The following is a 25,066-nucleotide window of genomic DNA, read 5'->3' on the forward strand; positions in this document are numbered from 1 at the left end:
GATTATTTGCATGGAGTTTGTATGTTCATCTCGTATTTGCGTTGTTTTTTTTATTGCTACTCCAGTTTCCTCCCATCATCCGAAAATATCCTGATAGGTTAATTAAAAAAATACTAAAAAAGTAATTAGTAAATAAATAAAAGGTAGAAAGTATAGGGACGGGTATCTTAATTTTTGTGATATAACACACATAAGCATTGCGCCATAAGTGTGACTTTTTCCAGTTTGTTGTCTTGTATAATGTTTACAGACCCGCAGTTGTATGAAGATCACTTAATATCTGGTAGAGATATGGAACAGCATTTGCTCTCTGTGACTAAGACTATTAATTCCTTGTTCTGTTCAGGCTGCTCAGTATAAGGGTATGTTCACACGCTTACTAAAAAAACGTCTGAAAATACGGAGCTGTTAAATGGTTTTTAATTACCTATCGTTTTTTACGGCCATTTTTGGAGCTGTTTTTCTATAGAGTCAATGAAAAAAGGCTCCAAAAATGGCTCAAAAAGTGACATGCACTTCTTTTTCGCGGGCGTTTTTTTTACGTGGCCGTTTTTCAAAACAGCCGCGTAAAAATACTCCCTGTCGGAACAGAACACCGTTTTTCCCATTAAAATCAATGGGCAGATGTTTGAAGGCGTTCTGCTTCCGAAAATAAGCCGTGTGAACATACCCTAAAAGTACACTGAAGTGCAGCGTAAACTGTAAATATTAAATAAAATAGTATTTAATGTTTTATTCTATTGAGGATAGGAAAACTTTCTAAAAATAAATATCACTTTCTTGACCTATTTAGGACATATCGAGACAGAAAAGCTAAAAGGGAAATTGCTTACACAGCTTTAGCAAGTCTCTATCATGAAATTAGCTTCTGCAAAAATAGCTTCAGGGGCTACTCTCAATGGGAATGCTTGTCAGTGTATTATATACCAAATAAATTGTATACATTCTATTTTTTATATTGCATCTTTAGTATCTTGACTTAAATTAGTGAGTAAAGGATAAATGAGTATAAAGAATCTATGTTTAAGATGCCTTTTTGTGCTTTAGCGCCTCAGTGCTTCATCCCAGCTCATTTTCTGCACTTTGAAAGCTGCCTGAAAAATGAGGTAAAATGAGGTAAAAAAGAGCGGCCACATCATGCAAGGGCAAAAAAATCTCAGTAGACACACTGCAAAACTTCAGTCCAATCTACTTCTACTATAGTATGATAATTGTTAGCAACTCTGAGGACTTTTATGCGTGTAATTTTTTACACGTGAAACCTTCGTTTTCAAATAAATTCTCATGGATCCTATTGACCTATAATGGGGTCCATTAGATTTTTGTTGGGTAAGAATAAAAATACAGATATTGCTATCTTTGCTGTCAGATAGCTATCAAAATCCAACGAAGATTACCACTGATGAGAACAGAGCCTTACATATAGATCCTATGAAAACGTAGATACTATGTGGTGCCTAGGGAAGGGTGGGACAAGGTGGTGCATGACACAGTGATTTAAAAGAAAGAATCCTTGTGTCATGATCCGCCCCTTCAGGCCCTACACGAGTGTAACACAGTGTACTACTATGTTTGGGTCTAGAAATTGTCAAAAAAGCGCAAATTTTGGGCACAAAGGGGCCCAATTTAAAACAATTTTTAAGACACTTTTAAAGGGGGCTTGTCTTAACAAGAAAAGTGTGGCTTGTCATAAAGGGGCGTCACTTGAAATGTGACAATGTGTGGCAAATATGCGCCAAAAAACTGGCACAAAATTTGGGCGCAAAAGAAGCCAACTCAAAAGTGTTATAAGTAAGAGAATAGTGTCTAACAAGTCATGCAAGATGCTCCAAAATTATAATGCAGCATGCACCACTGCAATAAATTTGGCGCATTTTGTGCCTGATGTCTAACTTTTTGACATCATTAATAAAAGTTGGCCAGTTGATGAATTTCACCCAGAATTAGGGTTGTCCCGATACCAGAATTTGGACTTCGATACCGATACTTTGTGTAGTATTGCGATTTTCGATACCAAAACGACACTTGGCCAACAGTAAGGGCATGACCACACGTGGCGGAATTTCACTTAAATTCCGCTGCGGACACTCCGCAGCGTTAATCCGCAGCGGAGCCGTTTGTCCATTGACTTACACTTTAATTTAGCAGTGTTCGTTTAGACGAGGCGTAAAATTCCGCTGCGGAGCATAGGCTGCGGAGCGGAATTTGGTGTCCGCAGCATGCTCTGTCTGTTGCGGAGCAGTGGCGGACTCATGGCGGAATTTCTCCATTGACTTCAATGGAGATTCAAAGTTCCGCAATGAAGTCCGCAGCTGTCATGCACATGTCATGTGTGCTGCGGATACGTCTTGCTTTTTTAACTTGACATTTCTTCATTCTGGCTGGACCTATGTATTTCTAGGTCTACAGCCAGACTGAGGAAGTCAATGGGGCTCCCGTAATGACGGGAGCGTTGCTAGGAGACGTCAGTAAATAGTCACTGTCCAGGGTGCTGAAAGAGTTAAGCGATCGGCAGTAACTGTTTCTGCACCCGGGACAGTGACTACCGATCACAATATACAAGTATCTGTAAAAAAAAATGAAGTTCGTACTTACCGAGAACTCCCTGCTTCTGTCTCCAGTCCGGCCTCCCAGGATGACGTTTGAGTCTAAGTGACGGCTGCAGCCAATCACAGGCCAAGCACAGGCTGCAGCGGTCACATGGACTGGCGCGTCAGCCAGGGAGGTCGGGCTGGATGCCGAAAGAGGGACGCGTCACCAAGACAACGGCCGGTAAGTATGAAAGTCGTTTACTTTCACTAGGGAAAGTGCTGGCCCTTCTCTCTATCCTGCACTGATAGGGAGAAGGGAAGCACTTTTCCCGCAGTCCGCAGCAGCTAGTCCGCATCAATTTTCTGCACATTTTGTGCAGATCCGCAGCCGTAATCCGCAACCCGGATTAGGTGCGGCATTGATGCGGACAGTTGCGGAGGAAATCCGCCACGTGTGGTCATGCCCTTTTAATAAAAAAAAGTTCTTCCATTTTCTAATGTGAGGCGCGTGGTGTGATGAATTTTGAATGTGCCTCACATTAATAGTAATTAACTCCATCATGTTCCTCAGATATAATGGACAACATTGGGTTAATGTGTGAGGTTCATGATGGGGTTAATTACTATTAATGTGAGGCACATGGAGGTTAAATTCATCATACCTCGTGCCTTACATTAATAAATGAATGAAGTTTTTCTTTTTTTTTATAGTGTACACATCATAAATGACACAAAAAATAGTTGTGCAGGTTATTACGGCCGCGCCAATACAGAATATGTGTATATTTTATGTATTGAGTTTTATTTAAATGTTTATTGTAAAAAATGTGTATGTGTATTTTTTTTATTTAACATTACTTTATGTTTTTTATTTTTAAACTTTAATGTTCGGGCATATATCTATATGCCAGTACATTAGCCTGTGTACTGATCGTACACAGGGAGTTGTTAGGACATACCCAAATATGCCCCAACAACAGGAAATATGGTAAGACAGCCCTGGGGTCCTTCAATGGACCCTGGGCTGTCTGCCCATATATGGTATGTCCCTCAATCGCGTCACAGGGGTTTCCTGTGACGCGATCCAAGCGGCATCTCCCTTTGCATTTTCCCCTTGAATGCTATGGTCAGATTTGATTGCAGCATTCAGGGGAATAGCGGCGGAGCTGAGAGGTTCCTCTGATCTCCGCTGTTAGAGCAGGCTACGGCTGTGTAATACAGCCATTGCCCCGCTCCTGACAACAAGTGCGCGCGGTCAGCATGAGGTGATGCAGCCGGCGCTGCACTAATAAGCGCAGGCACTGAACACAGAACACGGGGGAGTTTTGCAGTGTGCCCGCCATGTTCTGTTTTCAGTGCCGCCGCTCGTCAGTGCAGCGCTGGTCGCATGACCACATGCTGACTGCGTGCACTTGTCAGGACTCAGGAGCGGGGTAATGGCTGTATTACACAGCCACAGCCCCGCTCTCATACATTCATGTGTTACAATGCTAAACTGTGCGCTCACACAGCTTAGTATCGAAATGCATGAAATAACAGTATCGAACCATTTGAGGGTGCACGGTATCGAAACAGTATCGAAGTTTCGATGCATCGAAGTTTCGATGCATCGTGTATCCCTATCCAGAATGTTCCTTTAATACTTTAGCTAACCCCTTTCTATGTACTCTTTTACAGGATTATCTCCACTTTTCTTTTCTCTGTGTAGTACACATCACATGCCTTTTATCTCCACTGCTTCCTTGCACACCTCCATCCATTTGTCTGAAGGGGGTATGTTTCTCATTCTGGGCAGCAGATAGTGCAACGCTCTGTATTAGACTATAAGCCCAAGGGCACACCTGGATTCCGGTCCCCAGCTAGCGGAATCAGAACTTTGATGATGTATCAAAAATGGTGAAGCAGAATAGCACAGCATAGCGGGATGTCTCAGGACGGTGAAGCAGAATGAGACAGCATAGCAGGAAAAGACTTCAGTGGCACCATGCAGACCTTTTGGAGAAAGAGTTGGGCAAAGCCCAGAAGTAGTCTTGCAGCCGGCAGAAATAATGAATGACTGGGACCGTTATTAAATTGGCGCAGGTCCCCAGGATAGTCCACAATATATGGTCGGGCTGTAGATATCAGTTGTGAACCTTTTTTTTTTTAGGTGAAACAGATCCAGGTCAGTAACAACGGGCAACGTTTGTTACAGTGATCAGAATCCGGAGGCAAGGTCAGGTTCAGGCCAGAGTTCAGATTAGTAAAATCAAGCAGAGTCCAGATTAAATAAATTGCATGAATTCGTACACATTTGGATAATGTCAAATAAAATGGTGCATGGACTTTATAAATATGGCATTCGTTCATAAATCTGCCCCCATTGCTTCATTGCTTTCTATGGGCAGTCTGCTGATTTTGGGACGTAGTCCTGCAGTAAGTTGCTACCAAGTACGGAGTATTACTGTAAAAGGTGTTCAATCACTTCACCATGAAGTAAGCTGTCCCGGGCAGAAGTTCCTAATACAGTTATATGGATCCTGTCAGCTGCTTCCCTTCATGTTGATGCAAACAGCTGACTTTCTGGGAGAGTGCTCTACTCTCTACATATCATTTTTTTTCTGAGAAGACGCCATTTGGTAGTTATATAAAAAACAGATAAATAGAGTAAAGGACATACTTAGAAGTCTCCCTTAACCCCTTAAGGACCCAGCCTTTTTTGGCCATCAGGACCCAGCCGATTTTTTCAAATCTGACGTGTTACTTTATGTGGTAATAACGTCGGAATGCTTTTACCTATACAAGCGATTCTGAGATTGTTTTCTCGTGACATGTTGTACTTTATGTTAGTGGAAAAATGTGGTCGATAAATTTGGTATTTATTTCTGAAAAACACCAAAATTTTGTGAAAATGTGCAAAACTTTGCATTTTTCAAAATGTAAACGTATCTGCTTGTAAGGGCGGATTTACACGAGCGTGTGCGTTTTGCGCACGCAAAAAATGCGGCATTTTGCGTGCGCAAAAGGCACTTAACAGCTCCGTGTGTCATGATCATATGGTGCGCGGCTGCGTGCTTTTCGCGCAGCCGCCATCATTATGACACTCTTTTTGTATGTTTGTAAACAGAAAAGCACGTGGTGCTTTTCTGTTTGCAATCATAGTTTGCCTGCTGTTGTGCGAATCACGCACGTCCCACGGAGGTGCCTCCGTGTGGCATGTGTGATTTTCACGCACCCATTGACTTCAATGAGTGCGTGATGCGCGAAAAACGCAGAAATATAGGACCTGTCGTGAGTTTTACGCAGCAAACTCACGCTGCGCAAAAATCACTGACAGTCTGCACTGCCCCTAGACTAACATAGGTCTGTGCGACGCGCGTGAAAAGCACGCACGTTGCACGGACGTATTACATGTTCGTGTATATCCGCCCTAAAACAGATAGTAATACCACACAAAATATTAACTAGTTAACATTTCACATATGTCTACTTTATGTTTGCATAGTTTTTTGAACATCTTTTTATTTTTCTAGGCTTAGAACTTTAGCATCAATTTCTCATATTTTAAAGAAAACTTCAAAAGGCTATTTTTACAGGGGGCAGTTCATTTCTGAAGTGGCATTGAGGGCCTTACATATTAGAAAGTCCCCATAAATCACCCCATTTTGAAAACTGCACACCTCAAGGTATTCGAATCAGCATTCACAAAGTGTTTTAACCTTCTAGGCGTTTCACAGGAATTAAAGCAATGTAGAGGTGAAATTGCCAAATGTAATTTTTTATGCCGAAATTAATTTCTAATAAAAAAAATGTTGTACCACAGAAGGTTTTACCCGAGAAATGCAACTCAATATTTTATTGCCCAAATTCTGCAGTTTTTAGAAATATCCCACATGTGGCCCTAGTGTGCTAATGGACTGAAACACATGCCTCAGAAACAAAGGAGCATCTAGTGGATTTTGGGGCCCCTATTTTTTCAGAATATATTTTAGGCACCTAGTCAGGTTTGAAGAGGTCTTGTGGTGCCAAAACAGTAGAAACACCCCAAAAGTTACCCCATTTTGGAAACTACACCTCTCAAGAAATTTATCTAGGGGTATAGTTAGCATTTTGGCCACACAGGTTTTCCACTAAATATATTGGAATTAGCCTGTAAAAATTAAAATCTACTTTTTTTTCTGAAACAACATAGAACTTTTTAATATTTACAAGGAATAACGAAGAAAATGCACCCCAACATTTGTAAAGAAATGTCTCCCGATTACGACAATACCCCATATGTGGTAATAAACTGCTGTTTGGACCCACAGCAGGGCTCAGAAGGGAAGGAGCGCTATTTGGATTTCTGATTTTGCTGGAATGGTTTTCGGTGCAATGTCGCATTTGCAATGCACTGGAGGGACCAAAACAGTGGAAACCCCCCAAAAGTGACCCCATTTTGGAAAAACCCCCATATGTGGTAATAAACTGCTGTTTGGACACACAGCAGGGCTCAGAAGGGAGTTTGGATTTTGGATTTCTGATTTTGCTGGAATGGTTTTCGGTGCCATGTCTCATTTGCAGACGCCCTAGAAAGACTAAAGCAGTGGAAACACCCCAAAAGTTACCACATTTTGGAAACTACACCTCTCAAGGAATTTATCTAGGGGTATAGTTAGCATTTTGACCACACAGCTTTTTCACTAAATATATTGGAATTAGTCTGTAAAAATTTAAATCTACTTTTTTTCTGAAACAACATAGAAATGTTTAATATTTACAAGGAATAACGAAGAAAATGCACCTCAACATTTGTAAAGCAATTTCTCCCGATTACGACAATACCCCATACAGTGAAGGAAATAAGTATTTGATCCCTTGCTGATTTTGTAAGTTTGCCCACTGTCAAAGACATGAACAGTCTAGAATTTTTAGGCTAGGTTAATTTTACCAGTGAGAGATAGATTATGTAAAAAAAAAAAACAACAGAAAATCACATAGTCAAAATTCTATATATTTATTTGCATTGTGCACAGAGAAATAAGTATTTGATCCCCTACCAACCATTAAGAGTTCAGCCTCCTCCAGACCAGTTACACGCTCCAAATCAACTTGGTGCCTGCATTAAAGACAGATGTCTTACATGGTCACCTGTATAAAAGACTCCTGTCCACAGACTCAATTAATCAGTCTGACTCTAACCTCTACAACATGGGCAAGACCAAAGAGCTTACTAAGGATGTCAGGGACAAGATCATAGACCTGCACAAGGCTGGAATGGGCTACAAAACCATAAGTAAGGCCTCATGCACACGACCGTAAAAACTCCCGTTATTACGGGTCGTAATTACGACCCGTAATAACGGGCTCATAGACTTCTATTGGCGACGGGTGCCTTCCCGTTTTTTCACGGGAAGGTGCCCGTGCCGTTGAAAAAGATAGAACATGTCCTATTTCAGGCCGTAATAACGGCACGGACAGTCCATAGAAGTCTATGGAGCTCTCGTAATGACGGGTGGCTACATGTGTGCACCCGTCATTACGGCAGCGTTGCTAAGCGACGTCAGTAAATAGTCACTGTCCAGGGAGCTGAAAGAGTTAACTGATCGGCAGTAACTCTTTCAGCACCCTGGACAGTGACTACCGATCAGTATAAACCTGTAAAAAATAAAAATAAAAGACTTTCATACTTACCGACAACTTCCTGCTTCCTCCAGTCCGGTCTCCAGCCCGTTGCCTTGGTGACGCGTCCCTCTCGACATCCGGCCCGACGTCCTGGATGACGTTTCAGGCCATGTGACCGCTGCAGCCAATCACAGGTCAATCACAGGCTGCAGCGGTCACATGGACTGCCGCGTCATCCAATGATGTCGGGCTGGATGTGAAGAGAGGGACGCGTCACCAAGACAACGGCCGGGTAAGTATGAATTTCTTTAACTTTTATTACAGAAAAGGCTGTCCCTTCTCTCTATCCTGCAATGATAGAGAGAAGGGGCTGCCGATTAGTGCAGTGCTATTTTGCCGCCAAAAACGTGCCCGTAAATACGGGTGGAATACGGGTGACACCGGACCCATATTTACGGGCACGGGTTCGTAAATACTGGTGCAAAACGGGTGGAATACGTGTGACACCGGACCCGTATTTACGCCAGTATTTACGGGTGGGAAAAAATATGGTCGTGTGCATGAGGCCTAAGACGTTGGGTGAGAAGGAGACAATTGTTGGTGCAATAGTAAGAAAATGGAACACATACAAAACGACTGTCAATCTACATCGATCTGGGGCTCCATGCAAAATCTCACCTCGTGGGGTATCCTTGATCCTGAGGAAGGTGAGAGCTCAGCCGAAAATTACACGGGGGGAACTTGTTAATGATCTCAAGGCAGCTGGGACCACAGTCACCAAGAAAACCATTGGTAACACATTAGGCCGTAATGGATTAAAATCCTGCAGTGCCCGCAAGGTCCCCCTGCTCAAGAAGGCACATGTACAGGCCCATCTGAAGTTTGCAAATGAACATCTGGATGATTCTGAGAGTGATTGGGAGAAGGTGCTGTGGTCAGATGAGACTAAAATTGAGTTCTTTGGCATTAACTCAACTCGCCGTGTTTGGAGGAAGAGAAATGCTGCCTATGACCCAAAGAACACCGTCCCCACTGTCAAGCATGGAGGTGGAAACATTATGTTTTGGGGGTGTTTCTCTGCTAAGGGCACAGAACTACTTCACCGCATCAATGGGAGAATGGATGGAGCCATGTACCGTCAAATCCTGAGTGACAACCTCCTTCCCTCCACCAGGACATTAAAAATGGCTCGTGGCTGGGTCTTCCAGCACGACAATGACCCGAAACATACAGCCAAGGCAACAAAGAAGTGGCTCAAAAAGAAGCACATTAAGGTCATGGAGTTGCCTAGCCAGTCTCCAGACCTTAATCCCATCGAAAACTTATGGAGGGAGCTGAAGATCCGAGTTGCCAAGCGACAGCCTCGAAATCTTAATGATTTACAGATGATCTGCAAAGAGGAGTGGGCCAAAATTCCATCTAACATGTGTGCAAACCTCATCATCAACTACAAAAAACGTCTGACTGCTGTGCTTGCCAACAAGGGTTTTGCCACCAAGTATTAAGTCTTGTTTGCCAAAGGGATCAAATACTTATTTCTCTGTGCACAATGCAAATAAATATATATATAATTTTGACAATGTGATTTTCTGTTTTTTTTTAAAATATAATCTATCTCTCACTGGTAAAATTAACCTAGCCTAAAAATTCTAGACTGTTCATGTCTTTGACAGTGGGCAAACTTACAAAATCAGCAAGGGATCAAATACTTATTTCCTTCACTGTATGTGGTAATAAACTGCTGTTTGGACCCACAGCAGGGCTCAGAAGGGAAGGAGCGCCTTTTGGATTTCTGATTCTGCTGGAATGGTTTTCGGTGCAATGTCGCATTTACAATGCACTGGAGGGACCAAAACAGTGGAAACCCACCAAAAGTGACCCCATTTTGGAAAAACCCTCAAGGAATTTTTCTAGGGGTACAGTGAGCATTTAGACCCCATGGGTCTTTTGCAGAGTTTATTAGAATTAGGTCGCGAAAATTAATATCAAAATTTTTTCCACTAAAATGTTGCAATTTCACATGGGATAAATGAGGAAAAAAACAACCATTTCTAATAAAACAATTTCTTCCGAGTACGTAAATACCCCACATGTGGTCATACGTTTTTTCATTAGAAATGAATTAACCCTTTCAGGACTGATCCATTTTTTGCTTTCTTATTTTAGATTTTCACTCCCCGCCTTCCAAGAGCCATAACTTTTTTATTTTTTCATCAATAGAGTGGTGCGACGGCTTATTTCTTGCGGGAGGAGCTGTAGTTTTTATTGGTACCATTTTTTGGTACATAAAAAGTGATTAAAAAGTTGTATTACATTGTTTTTTTAGAGCTAAGGTGACAAAAAAATAAACAGCGATTTTGGCGGTTTCAATTGCTAAATTTTTTTAAGGTGTTCACCGTGCAAATTAAATAATGGCATATTGTAATAGTTCGGACTTTTACGGACGTAGCGATACCAATTTTGTTCATTTTTTACATTACTTTAAAAAAAAAATAATAATTCTCACTACTAATAAATTCTTCTACACATTTTATTAATCCCCTTAGGGGACTTCATCCAGCGATCATTGGATCGCTGGTACAATACACTGCAATACTAATGCATTGCAGTATATTGTTATTCATACAGGCTTCTGTAACAGAGTGATCGCTGTACCTGTCCGTTAGTCCCGGGTGTCAGCTGTAATACACAGTACGGGAGCCGGCTCGATACATCAACCCCCGCACCATGACGTGCAATTTAGTCATAATGCGCAAAGGGGTTAATGCACATCGGATGGTTCAAAGTGAAAATTGCAATTTTCCACTGATATGCCATTTTAGTGCATAATATGTTGTGCTCAGTTTGTGCCACAGAAGACAAATACCTCATAAAACGTTAAGCGGGTTCTGCCGGTAAGGCGATGCCATATATGTGGGCGCAAACTGCTGCTTGGGCACTCTGCATGGCTCAGAAGGGAGGGAGCGCCATTTTTCTTTTGGAGCGCAGATTTTACTTGGTAGTAGTTTTGATTGGGGTTTTACGGGTGTTTCAGTTTATACTGTGGGGGCATGTGTAAGCTGGGTAGAGTACATCAGGGCGTAATAAGAGGGTATAATAATGGGGTAAATAAATAATATTTCATAGGTATGTGGCCCGTGTCGCACTGATAAATGGCGCCCGATCCTATCCGCTTTTGGAACACTCTGCACATTTTGCATCGCCATATTCTAAAAGCCAAAACTTTTTTATTTTTTCACCACCGGAGCCGTGTGAGGGCTTATTTGTTGCGGGACGATCTGTCGTTTTCATTGGTACCATTTTGGGGTACATGTGATTTTTTGATCATTTTTTATTCAAAGGTGCCCGTGCCGTTGAAAAATATAGAACATGTCCTATTTCAGGCCGTAATTACGTCACGGACAGGCCCATAGAAGTCTATGGGTCTCCCGTAATTACGGGTGACTACGTGTGTGCACCCGTAATTACGGGTGCGTTGCTAGGCGACGTCAGTGGATAGTCACTGTCCAGGGTGCTGAAAGAGTAAAACGATCGGCAGTAACTCTTTCAGCACCCTGGACAGTGACTTCCGATCACAATATAGATCAACATGTAAAAAAAAATAGAAGTTCATACTTACCCAGAACTCCCTGCTTCTTCCTCCAGTCGGGATGACGTTTCAGCCCATGTGACCGCTGCAGTCAATCACAGGCCAATCACAGGCTGCAGAGGTCACATGGACTGCCGCGTCATCGAGGGAGGTCGGACTGGATGTCAGAAGAGGGACGCGTCACCAAGATAACGGCCGGGGTACGTATGAACTTTTTTTTACTTTCAAACGCTGCGGAAACTCTGTCCAAAAGGGCTGCCCCTTCTCTCTATCCTGATAGAGAGAAGGGGCTGCCGATTAGTGCAGAAAAAACGGGTCTGTAAATACGGGTGGAATACTGGTGAAATCGGACCCGTATTTACGGGCACGGGTCCGTAAATACTGGTGGAATACGGGTCGAATACCTGTGACCAAGGACCCGTATTTACGCCAGTATTTACGGACAGGAAAAAATACATTTGTGTGCATGAGGCCTTAGGGCTTGTTTTTTGCGGGACGGATTGAAGTTTTTATTGGTACTATTTTTGCATACATGCGACTTTTTGATCACTTTTTATTCTTTATTTTGGGAGGGGTGGTGACCAAAAAAAATAGCGATTCTGTCGTAGTTTTTTATAGATTTTTTTTGGGGTGTTAATCGTGCAGGAAAAATGACATTATAGTTGTATAGTTGGGGTCGTTACGAACGTGGTGATACCAAATTTGTGTACTTTTTTAATGTGTTAATTTTTTTCCTATAATAAAAGTCTTTAAAGACATTTTGTGTTTATATAACTCATTTTTACACTTTTTTTAAAAACAAAAACATTTATTACTTATTTTTACTTTTTTTACTTGTCCCACTAGGGGACTATGAGACTTGCATCTTTGATCGCTGCTAGAGTACATTACACTACACACATAGTTAGGTGAGGTAGAAAAAAGAAACACGGCGCCGCAAATAAGAATCTGATGAAATAGTATTAAAATTGGGTCGATGAGACAATTCCGCTCACCTCGGGTGGTGGACACCAAGGAGGTGTCAACAAAGCTTAGGAAGCTGCAGCCAGGTCCACAACACAGCCAAACGAAGTTTGCTGTCGGTTCGTAGTAGTTTTGGGAGTAGGAAAAACGGGACCACCGGCGCTGCTTCAGTCTTTAGGCGATACACAATACACAACCAACGTAGTGGATTAAGTGTATAAGGTTTTATTTTTGATAGGCTACGCGTTTCAACGTCGAACTGACGTCTTCCTCAGGCCAATACAGACTGTGCGGTTCCTGCCCTATTTATACATCAGGGCGAGGAATAAGACCGCCAGTTATAATGGGTCAAAGGTCACATAAGATACAGAAATATAGAAAACAGAAGAAAGAAGCAGCATTTAAAAGCAATTACAAGTATCATAATACGATAAGAATGAACGGGATTAGCAACATGTTTAAAAGCTGTTTTAAAACTCTTAGTTAAACTGACAGATCAGTACCGTGTTTTCATGAGAGATTTATATGACAGCCAAAAACTATATTTATGTATAGAAATGTGGGTGAATAAACCATCATATATTAAAGATTTGCTTATGTCTGAGTTTTATTGTGTTTTAAATAATGTTAATGGAAGAAACACATGTAGCTCAAAAACTGCTGAGTCAGAGCGTCCTTGGTTACTAGGAGTCAGAACTCCAGAAGCCGTAAGGGAACACAAAGGTTTGAATGGACCGCATGTTTGGACCGCACAGGTATATAACAATGGTTGGGAGCGTCCTTGGTTACTGGTAGTCAAGAACACAAAAATGTCACGGGGGAAAGAAAGATTTACGCTGGATCGCACAGTAGAATACATCAGGTCGCGGGACTCCGCGCTAAGAGATCTAAACGAGGCATCTGCATCGGAACTGGTGAGTGACAGGACGTTATGTTACTGGGATATTGTTATTTATGGATTACTATGGATCTCTTTCATTAATATCAGAATAGGTAAATGGTTATTTTTTTATTATAAAAACGGTTATTTTTTAAAAAAGAACCTAAAAGGTTAAAATGTTGGTAAATGTGCCTGGATTGGTATCGATTAAATTCATTTTGTATGTCAATAACATATACGTTTGTAAAAGTTTATAGAAAGACCGAAAAATTCTTTTTTTTTAGAAATAAAATAGCTTATTAAGAGAATTTGTATATACAATGAGGGACGGGAGTTCAAGCTCATTACTATTACGGACTAGGGTTATTCTCATCATGGATGTCAAGGGTAGATGGTTAAGAGGTTCTTTAACCATCTACCCTTGACATCCATGATGAGAATAACCCTAGTCCGTAATAGTAATGAGCTTGAACTCCCGTCCCTCATTGTATATACAAATTCTCTTAATAAGCTATTTTATTTCTAAAAAAAGAATTTTTCGGTCTTTCTATAAACTTTTACAAACGTATATGTTATTGACATACAAAATGAATTTAATCGATACCAATCCAGGCACATTTACCAACATTTTAACCTTTTAGGTTCTTTTTTAAAAAATAACCGTTTTTATAATAAAAAAATAACCATTTACCTATTCTGATATTAATGAAAGAGATCCATAGTAATCCATAAATAACAATATCCCAGTAACATAACGTCCTGTCACTCACCAGTTCCGATGCAGATGCCTCGTTTAGATCTCTTAGCGCGGAGTCCCGCGACCTGATGTATTCTACTGTGCGATCCAGCGTAAATCTTTCTTTCCCCCGTGACATTTTTGTGTTCTTGACTACCAGTAACCAAGGACGCTCCCAACCATTGTTATATACCTGTGCGGTCCAAACATGCGGTCCATTCAAACCTTTGTGTTCCCTTACGGCTTCCGGAGTTCTGACTCCTAGTAACCAAGGACGCTCTGACTCAGCAGTTTTTGAGCTACATGTGTTTCTTCCATTAACATTATTTAAAACACAATAAAACTCAGACATAAGCAAATCTTTAATATATGATGGTTTATTCACCCACATTTCTATACATAAATATAGTTTTTGGCTGTCATATAAATCTCTCATGAAAACACGGTACTGATCTGTCAGTTTAACTAAGAGTTTTAAAACAGCTTTTAAACATGTTGCTAATCCCGTTCATTCTTATCGTATTATGATACTTGTAATTGCTTTTAAATGCTGCTTCTTTCTTCTGTTTTCTATATTTCTGTATCTTATGTGACCTTTGACCCATTATAACTGGCGGTCTTATTCCTCGCCCTGATGTATAAATAGGGCAGGAACCGCACAGTCTGTATTGGCCTGAGGAAGACGTCAGTTCGACGTTGAAACGCGTAGCCTATCAAAAATAAAACCTTATACACTTAATCCACTACGTTGGTTGTGTATTGTGTATCGCCTAAAGACTGAAGCAGCGCCGGTGGTCCCGTTTTTCCTACTCCCAAAACTACTACACACATAGTGTAATGTACTCTAACTGTCATTGTGATATAACTGTCACTCTGACAGGGAGCCGAGGATGACCGGCCGGAGGCTACTCCTCCGAGTCTTCCGTACATGGCAACCCGGAGGCCATTGTCTAGCCTTCGATTGCCACAACAAGCATCGGCAACCCCCACAATCTCTTCGTTGGGGCTGCCGGTGTGCTGCAAACCACTTAAATGCGGCGACGGCAATCCGTATTTAAGGGGTTAATTGCCGAAAGCAGCTGTGATGGTCCGCTGACTGGCAAGACTGATGTGTCAGCTGTCTAGGACAGCTGTCAGCGCGGGCTTGTCACTCGGTGTTTACACAGAGTGACAGTTTGAAATACTGACGAAAATGAACGTCATGGTGCGCGATCTAACAGCCGACCATGAGGTTCATTTTCGTTACTAGGGCTCATTTACCTCAGTATACAGTATGTGTGACATTTGCCTGATGTTGATAATTTTCTCACTGGTTGTTTAGTAATCTGTACTTTAGAATAATACTTCTCTTGCTGTATTAGAATCAGCTCTCCATACACTTCCTGGTGATCCTGTGATGGACTTGTGTTTTTATACAGCAGCCAAACATGAGCGGCAGAGCTGCAGTGGGAAAGGAGAGAGCAACAGTCGGAAACAATCATGAAATAGGAGGTGTGTTTCAGACTACCTTAAACTCCCTGTTGATACTGTAGCTAAGTTTTTCAGTCACTGATCAGAGTTCTGCATTAATGGGACTAAGCTAAAAAGCAGCCAAGCAGTAAAAACTGAGGAAAATAAGTAGCAGATAAGCAAGACCTGTAGGTCCTGTCTTACATATCATTTTATGACAGGAAAATGAACAAAAGTAGAGGATCCAGTGCAATCATTTAAAATAGAACATAGTTCCAATTTTATTTGGATATTAAAACAGAATAAATCCCGAGTGTAGAGTTTAGAGATAGGTAGATAGGCACCTATCTACCTATCTCTAAACTCTACACTCATCCTGTGAAAACTGGTGTTTTAACCAGCCCTTGTATCAGTAAGTATGGAATTTTTCAGTGATATGTTAATACATTGGGGGTCTGATGGTTTACTCATCTCTCCAGGTACTAGCAATGTGTCCTGCTGTGTCCTGTCTGTCCCGTTTAGCTTCTATTCCTGCCATTTACTTATTAAACACATCCGTTTTGGGAAGGGACAGAAAGGGCTATGCAGCTACAGTATAAACACACAGCTCTCCACATGATCGGGGAGATCGGGCTTTATAAGTGTTCTTCACAACCGCTATCCTCTACTGACTGCTGACAATAAAACGCAAGTTTGTTTTCCTGCTAAAAAGTGCATCTCATAGTCTGAATAACCAATATATTTTCTTCTGTAGAGAAGAAAAAGTAGTTAAAGAATTAAAATGATATCAAATTATTAAAATCTTACTTCTAATATGATCGAAAAGAACTTGACCTACTCTAAGCTTAAAGAGTAACTCTACTTTTATCAAACTCTTGATATGTTATAGAGACATACCAGAAGTTTGGATCGGTATAGGTCCGGATGCTGACACCCCAACTATAGATGAAATAAAGGTTCAGAATCGCTCAGCTGAGCACTATGGACATTTGGCTGAGATCGGCGTTCCTTGTTAGGCTGAATACTTCAGCCTAACAGGAAGTGTCGATCACATCTAAAGAAGGGTGTTTAGCTGAGCGCTTTTGCACCTTCATTTCATCAACGGTGGTGGCCTCAGCACCTGGACCAACATGGATCCAAACTTCTGGTATGTCTTTATGATATAGAAAAAAATTGCTTAAAGTGCAGTCTTTAATAGTATATACAAATACAGGTCTCCAACAATGATGTTTCTCCATAATACGTAGGGATATAAACTGCCGAGTGACAGTTGTCTACCGTTCCCCGGTCTCACCCCGCCAATTCCTGGATCATTTTTTTTGCCTGACTTCCACAATTCCTATCCTATGAATCAGCCACTCTCATCATGTGTGACTTTAACATCCCCATTGATAACCCAATCTCTTCATCTGCCTCCCGGATTCTATCATTAACCTCCTTGCTATGTCTGTCACAGTTTACTAATTCTCCTACCCATGAAGACTGGCATTCACTTGACCTGGTCATCTTCCGACTCTGTTTAGTATCTGACTTTATTACTTCTCCTCTCCCGCTCTCTGACCACAACCTATTCTCCTTTACTATCAAAAATTCTCTGCCTCCTCAGGACATTCCTACCTATTACACATACAGAAATCGACATGCCATTAACACTCAGCAACTCATAGACAGTCTACAGTCCACATTGTCTCCTATCTCTTCCGTCTCCTGTCCCAATCTGGCTGCCAAACATTACAATTACACTCTCAAAAATGCTTTGGATGAAACAGCCCTCCCCCTACACTCCGAACTACCCGACACAGACTATGACAACCTTGGCCTCAATCCCACTTTCTTCAGCGGTGCTCGAGATGCGCCGAACATCTGTGGAGAAAATCGCATTTGTCAGCAGACTTCCCCAATTACAAATTTATGATCAAAATGTACAACTCTGCCCTTCATTGTGCCAAACAAGTCTATGTCACCTCTCTTATCTCCACACTATCTAATAATCCAAAACGACTATTTGATACATTTCGTTCCCACCTAATCCTAAAGTGCAGATGCCTATGACAGATCTCAGTGCTGAAGACCTGGCCACTTATTTGAAAGTAAAAATTGATAACATCTGGCATGATATTATCTCCCAGTCCCCTAGTAGCATCGATCCCCTTCCCTCCCACACTCTCTCTTCACATTCAGCATTTAACCCAACAACAGAAAAAGTCTCTAGGCTCCTTTCCTCTTCTCGTCCTACTACCTGCCCTAGTATTCTTTCACACCTCATTTGGCCTCTCCTCCCAGCTCTCACTAGTCACTTGACTAAAATATTTAACTGCTCTCATTCTTCTGGAATCTTTCCCTCCTCCTTTAAACATGCAGTTATAACCACATTACTGGAAAAAAACAACTCTTGACCCATCCTGCGCTGCTCACTAGTGACTGCTCTCCAATCTCCCTTCATCTCTAAACTTATGGAACGCTTGGTCTACTCTCGCCTTATTTGCTACCTCTCTGCTAACTCTATTATTGACCCCCCTACCATTTGGTTTCCGCACTCCACTCCACAGAAACTGCCCTTCTTACTAAAGGCTCAAACGATCTCCTGACGGCTAAATCTAATGGGAAATACTCCCTACTGATTCTTCTGGGTCTCTCTGCAGCCTTAATACTGTAGACCACCAACTCCTATTTAACATGCTCCACTCTATTGGTCTTAAAGAGACTCTGTCACCACATTATAAGTGTCCTATCTTCTACATAATTAGATCGTCGATGTAATGTAGATTACAGCAGTGTTTCTTAGTTATGACCTATTTTAGATATATGCTAATTACTTTCTTAATAGACAACTGGGCGTGTTTTTTACTTTTTGACCAAGTGGGCTTTCTAAAGAATGTATGATGCTGACCAATCAGCGTCATACACTTCGCTCCATTCATGTAATCAGCACATAGTAATCATGCGTTGTTCATTATGTGCTGTCACATACTCACACATTAACGTTACTGAAGTGTCTTGACAGTGAATAGACATCGGTTCCAGCCAGGACGCGATATCTATTCACAATCCCGACACTTCGGTAACATTTGTGTGGGATTTACAGCACAGCAAGCGTCATCTCGCTGTCATCTCGCGAGATTACGCTTGCTGTGCTGTAAGTCCCACACAAACATTACTGAAGTGTCAGGATTGTGAATAGACATCCCGTCCTGGCTGTAGGTGATGTCTATTCACTGTCAAGACACTTCAGTAACGTTAATGTGTGAGTATGTGACAGGACATAGTGAACAACGCAGGATCACTATGTGCTGAATACATGAATGTATTCCAAAAGTGTCAGTGTAGGAGGTATATGTTTAAATGTATATTATACAATAGGCAGTGAATTTGAATACATGAATGGAGAGAAGTGTATGACGCTGATTGCTCAGCGTCATAAACTTCTCTTTACAACGTCCACTTGGTCAAAAAGTAAAAACACGCCCAGTTGTCTTAAGAAAGTCATTAGCATAAATCTAATATGGGTCATAACTCTGTCAAAACGGATTGTTTTTCTAAATAAAAAACACTGCTGTAATCACATTATGTAGAAGATAGGCCATTTATAATGTGGTGACAGAGCCTCATTAAGGACACTGCTCTCTCCTGGTTTTCTTCCTTTCTCTCTGACCGCTGGTTCAGTGTGTCACTTGCTGGTTCTACTTCTTCTCCTCTTCCCCTTGCTATCGAGGTTCCTCAGGGATCCGTCCTTGGTCTGCTCCTTTTTTTCTCTCTACACAGCCCCTATTGGACAAATTATCAGCAGATTTGGTTTCCGGTGCCATCTCTATGCTGATGACACTAAATTATATACCTCTCACCGTGACATCACCCCCGCTCTAATACAAAACACCAGTGATTGTCTGTCTGCTGTCTCTAACATTATGTCCTCTCTCTTTTTAAAATGGAATCTTTCTAAAACTGAGCTACTTCTGTTTCCACCATCTACTAACCTTCCTAAACCTGATGTCTCCATCTTAGTGTGTGGCATTACCATAACTCCTAGGCAGCAAGCCCACTGTCTTATGCTTATTTCTGACTCAGATCTTTGCTTTACTTCGCACATTCAATCACTTACACGCTCCTGTCACTTTCACCTCAAAAACATCTCAGTAATCTGCCTTTTTCTTACTGTGGGAACAGCCAAAGCTCTCATTGTTGCTGTAATTCACTCTCGTCCTGACTACTATAACTCATTACTAATCGATCTTCCCCTCACTAAACTCTCCCCTCTCCAATCTATCCTGAATGCAGCAGCCAGTCTCATCTTTCTGACCAACCGATACACCAACGCCTCCACCCCGTGCCAGTCACTGCACTGGTTACCCACAAAGCTCTCCACAGTGCTGCACCTCCTTACATCTCCTCCCTCATCTCTACCTGTGCTCTTGGTTCCGCAAAATACCTTAGATTAACATCCTCCCATTCCTGTATCCAAGATTTTTCTTGTGCTGCACCAATCCTTTGGAGTGTGCTACCCCGGACAATCAGATTAATTCCCAATAACATTCCCTAATCTGACTCCTTTCCTTGGCCCTCCTTTTACATTAGTCATTAGAACTTGACCCCCTCATTCAGCAGTATTCCGCACACTCCTTGTACCCTAATGCACTTCATATCTCTGCATACACAGATTCTGGCTGGTGACCGGCTCATGTAGCTTTATGTGCACTACCCTATATGTATAAAAGATGGCTGGACCATTGTATTAGCCCCTTCCCAACATCCACAGTATATATATCCAAGAAAAGAGACTGGAAGCAGCACTCAGCAAAAAAAGTATGAATTTATTCACCCAACACAGCAACGTTTCACTTCCTCCATGGAAGCATTTTCAAGCAATGTGTTGGGTGAATAAATTCATACTTTTTTTGCTGAGTGCTGCTTCCAGTCTCTTTTTCTTGGATATATGCATGAGGAGCACGTCACTCCTTGATTTTTGAAGCTAGCACCAACCGTTTCTGGCTATCGACACAGTGCTGCTCCTGTTTCTTGATCTATTGTACACAGTATATATATGGTGCATGTCGAGTAGGGAATATGGAGCGGGCCCACGGACTGAGCCCGCTCCATAGAACGAGCGTGTCGGCTGTGTGTTACAGCCAACACTTCAGGTGTGGTAAATAGCGACCGTGGCATTTAAATGACTAGAAATGGGGGCGGACCCCTGTAACATTCCAATATATTAGCATTTCAGTATATCATGCAAGCGATCCAACGCTAGTTCAAGTCCCCTAGGGGAACAAGTAAAAAACAGTAAAATAAAGTTTTTTTTAATAAATGACCCCCTTTTCCCATTTTACATCAAGCACAATGTCAAAAAAATTATTAGCATAACTGGTATCGACGTGTTTGTAAAAGTGTGATCAATTACAATATATTATTATTTGGTCCACACGGTGAATGCTGTAAAAAAAAAAAAAAGAATTAAGACGCCAGAACCTCTGTTTTTTTGGTCAGTATATCTCCCACAAAATATGGAATAAAAACTGGTCAAAAAGTCTCATGTACCCCAAAATGGTACCAATAGAAACTACAGTTCGCCCGCAAACCCTCATACTGCTCAATCTACGGAAAAGTAATAAAAAAGTTATGGCTCTCAGAATATGGCGACAAAACTCAAATTTTATTTTTAACAATATCAGTTTTTTCCTTGTAATAGTAGTAAAACATAAAAAAATATATAAATTTGGTATCATCATAACCATATTGACCGAGTCACAGAATAAAGTTAGCATGCTGTTTTTACCCCACGGTGAACGCCGTAAAAGCAAAAAAAAACAAAAGATTAAGAAATTGCTGAAAAACTATTTAACCCCACAAATATTTTTTTTCCAGTTTCCCACTGCATTATAAATGGTGCTGCGAAAATCTACTACTCGTTCAGCAAAAAACAAGCCCTTATACGGCAATATTGATGGAATAATTAAAACGTTATGGCTTTTGGAAGGTGGGGAGGAAAAAACAAAAGTGAAAATCCGAAAATTGGCTGCGACGGGAAAGTGTTAAACAAGCACTTTTTACGTTTTGTGTCTCCCATTTCCTTATAGATTGTAAGCTTTTGCGAGCCGGGTCCTCACTCCTCTTGTTTGAATTGTAAATTGGTTTTGTCACTATACAATGTTTGATATTGCCTGTACATGTTCCCTCTGAATTGTAAAGTGCTGCGGAATATGTTGGCGCTATATAAATAAAGATTATTATTATTAATAAATAAACATCTAGATAGCCAAGGCTGAAAAACGATTGGACTTCTACTCTTAGGCTATGTTCACATCTGCGTCGGGACTCCGTTCATGGGTTCTGTCTGATCTCTCCGTCAGGGGAACCCATGAATGGAATCCAAACTGAAACAAATGGAAACCATAGGTTTGATTTTAATGGTGATGGATCCGTGCAAGGGGTTTCCTTTTGTCCCCGTTGTGTAAGGGTCGTTTTGACAGAATGAATAGTGCAGTCGACTACGGTAATAATTCCGTCATAACAACAATTTAAATCAATGGTGATGCAAACAGAAACCTATGATTTCCATTTGTTTCAGTTTGGATTCTATTCACGGGTTCCCCTGATGGAAAGCTCAGGCTGAACCCATGAACAGAGTCCCGACACAGATGTGAACGAAGCCTTAATGTTATCTCACACTTAGGCCTCATGAACACGAACGTATTTTTGTCCTCCAGTAAATACTGGTGTAAATACGGGTCCTTGGTCACACGTATTCGACCCGTATTGCACCAGTATTTATAGACCCGTGCCTGTAAATACGGGTCTGGTGTCACCCGTATTCCACCCGTATTTACGGGCACGTTTTCGCTGCAAAATTGCACTGCAGTAATCGGCAGCCCCGTCTCTCTATCAGTGCAGGATAGAGAGAAGGGACAGCCCTTTCCGCAGTAAAAGAAATTCATACTTACCCGGCCGTTGCCTTGGTGACGTGTCCCCCTCTTGACATCCAGCCCGACCTCCCTGGATGACGAGGCAGTCCATGTGACCGCTGCAGCCTGTGATTGGCTGCAGCGGTCACATGGGCTGAAATATCATTCCGGGTGGCCGGACTGGAGGAAGAAGCAGGGAGTTCTGGGTAAGTATGAATGTCTTTTACAGGTTGATCTATATTGTGATCGGTAGTTTCTGTCCAGGATGCTGAAAGAGTTACGGCCGATCGTTTAACGCTTTTAGCACCCTGGACAGTGACTATTTACTGACGTCGCCTAGCAACGCTCCCGTAATTACGGGTGCACACACGTAGTCACCCGTAATTACGGGAGACCCATAGACTTCTATGGGCCTGCCTGTGCCGTAATTACGGCCTAAAATAGGACATGTTCTATATTTTTTAATGGCCCGGGCACCTTCCGGTAAGCATACGGGGAGGTACCTGTGGCCAATAGAAGTCTATGGGCCCGTGATTACGGCCCGTGATTACGGGCGTTTTTACGTTCATGTGCATGGGGCCTTACTGGATATACAATTTTGTAAATGCTACTGTAAATTATATTATGCTTTAAGTCCCTAAAATAAAACTCTTTAAAATAAGATGGCCATAATTCTGATATTGATATACCTGAAACTGATGTATTATTTACTATCTCTGAAATTATGATCTACAGTATATTGTTTACTATTCATAAGCCAATTATTTATTCTTCTTTGTTTATATAGCCCGAGAATAGTTCTGAACTGATTATATTTGTGCATTTTAGTTTATAGTACAAGTGTACAAAGAATACTTATAAGATGTAAGTAAACTTTGTGATCCCGTCATTGCTGTCCTGGAACCATTAGCAGGAGCCTCACCAAGAAGCGTTTCCTCCTTTGCATGTATCCAGCATCCAGTAGAGTGACAGCTGTGTTATGGGCATGTTGTGAAAGCTTGGCAGCATCTACTTTTCTGTATTAGTACATCTTCACTTAAAGACGCTGTCATTTAGCCTGAATAAAACCTCAGTCAGAGCAGTAATTTATTTTCCCTTTTGATCGTCTCAAATTTTATGTTTTTTTCGGAAAAAAACTAAAATCCTTCACTAGATGAGCAACGTGTAATCATCCCATCACCGCTGCGCTCTTTCCTTTCTATTTCTCTTCTGCTTGACACAAATGAGTTCCCTTTAAACGTTTGTGATAGATTAGAACTGCCAACATTAACAGGCAACTGCAAAGGCTTCTCAGAACAAGTTAAGGTTTAGCTCTGCAGACACCCTGCAATTTTTCATGGATGCATTTGAATTACTGCGCTTGTCTCGCCTCATTCATTGCAGCACTATTAAGCCGAGGTCGATGGACTCATTAATCCACATATCTAGGTTTGTCAATACAGACAGAAGAAAACACTGTAAACTACCTGTTACCTTACATCTCACTATATACATGATAGTAGCAATTCATTTAGAAGCCCATGAAGTTATTTTTGACCCCACATTTATAATATTTGCTAATTATTTAGCATATATTCCAATATTATAAGTGTAGCAAGTCTAAAATAAATTTGTTAAGGAAGCGATTTCCTTAGTTAATTCCTTAAAACGCAAAATCAAGTTTCATTAACCCCTATGACTCACAATTACCAGGTATACCAAAAGCAATACAATTAAATGGTTACAGCATCTATCAGTTTTTATAGTGTTTTCATGTTTGTTTTTTATTGCATATTCCCTTTGCTTTATACAAAACTAAAAATTACTTTTGCATCATCTTCAGTCATTCCATAGGCTGTCTATGTTGTAGTGCACCACAAAGCTGCTCCGTGGGGTTCCTAGGTTCTTCTTATCTGAGACAAGAAAATGCAGAAGTGTTTTTAAAACTAGCATTTAGTTTTACCCAATAGTAAAAATTGGTAAATAGTAAAAAAAAATAGTAAAAATGCAGCTCCTTTGTAATGTGTTACCTGCCTTTTTTTTCATCACCCAAGGTGAGGTCTTGTACTGTGTTTATGGAAGCATGCATGTACATATGGTAGTCTTTATGGATATGCAATGTGTATGAACCCCATACTTCTTTATAGATTTCCCTCGGAGTATAAAGTCTCACTCCCACAGACATTGCCCCTTAGATTTCAACAAATACTTATAACTACAATGCTTACCGTATTATTTCCCCCATATTTTTTGTTCCATCCTGTCCCATATCACAATACAAAGAATGAATAGAAAGCCTTCCCTATTTATCCCTTCAGTGCTAGTAAAGTTAGAGACTTGATGAAAGGCCCCTTTACTTCTCTGGTTGCAATGGCGACCAGGCTAGTCATATTCCAAAATGGAGAGCATAAGGTGAAAAACCCCTGCTTTCTCTGCCATAGTATGTATAAAGATGGCATG

General features: G+C 41.2%; 1 protein-coding gene across 2 annotated transcripts in view; it reads left to right on the forward strand.

The window, feature by feature from the left end:
- ST6GAL2 (ST6 beta-galactoside alpha-2,6-sialyltransferase 2) overlaps positions 1-25,066 on the forward strand; it is a 186,614-nt gene that overhangs the window by 122,850 nt on the left and 38,698 nt on the right. The window lies entirely within an intron of this gene.

Source organism: Rhinoderma darwinii, chromosome 2 (genome assembly GCF_050947455.1).
Source record: "Rhinoderma darwinii isolate aRhiDar2 chromosome 2, aRhiDar2.hap1, whole genome shotgun sequence".
Classification (NCBI taxonomy): domain Eukaryota; kingdom Metazoa; phylum Chordata; class Amphibia; order Anura; family Rhinodermatidae; genus Rhinoderma; species Rhinoderma darwinii.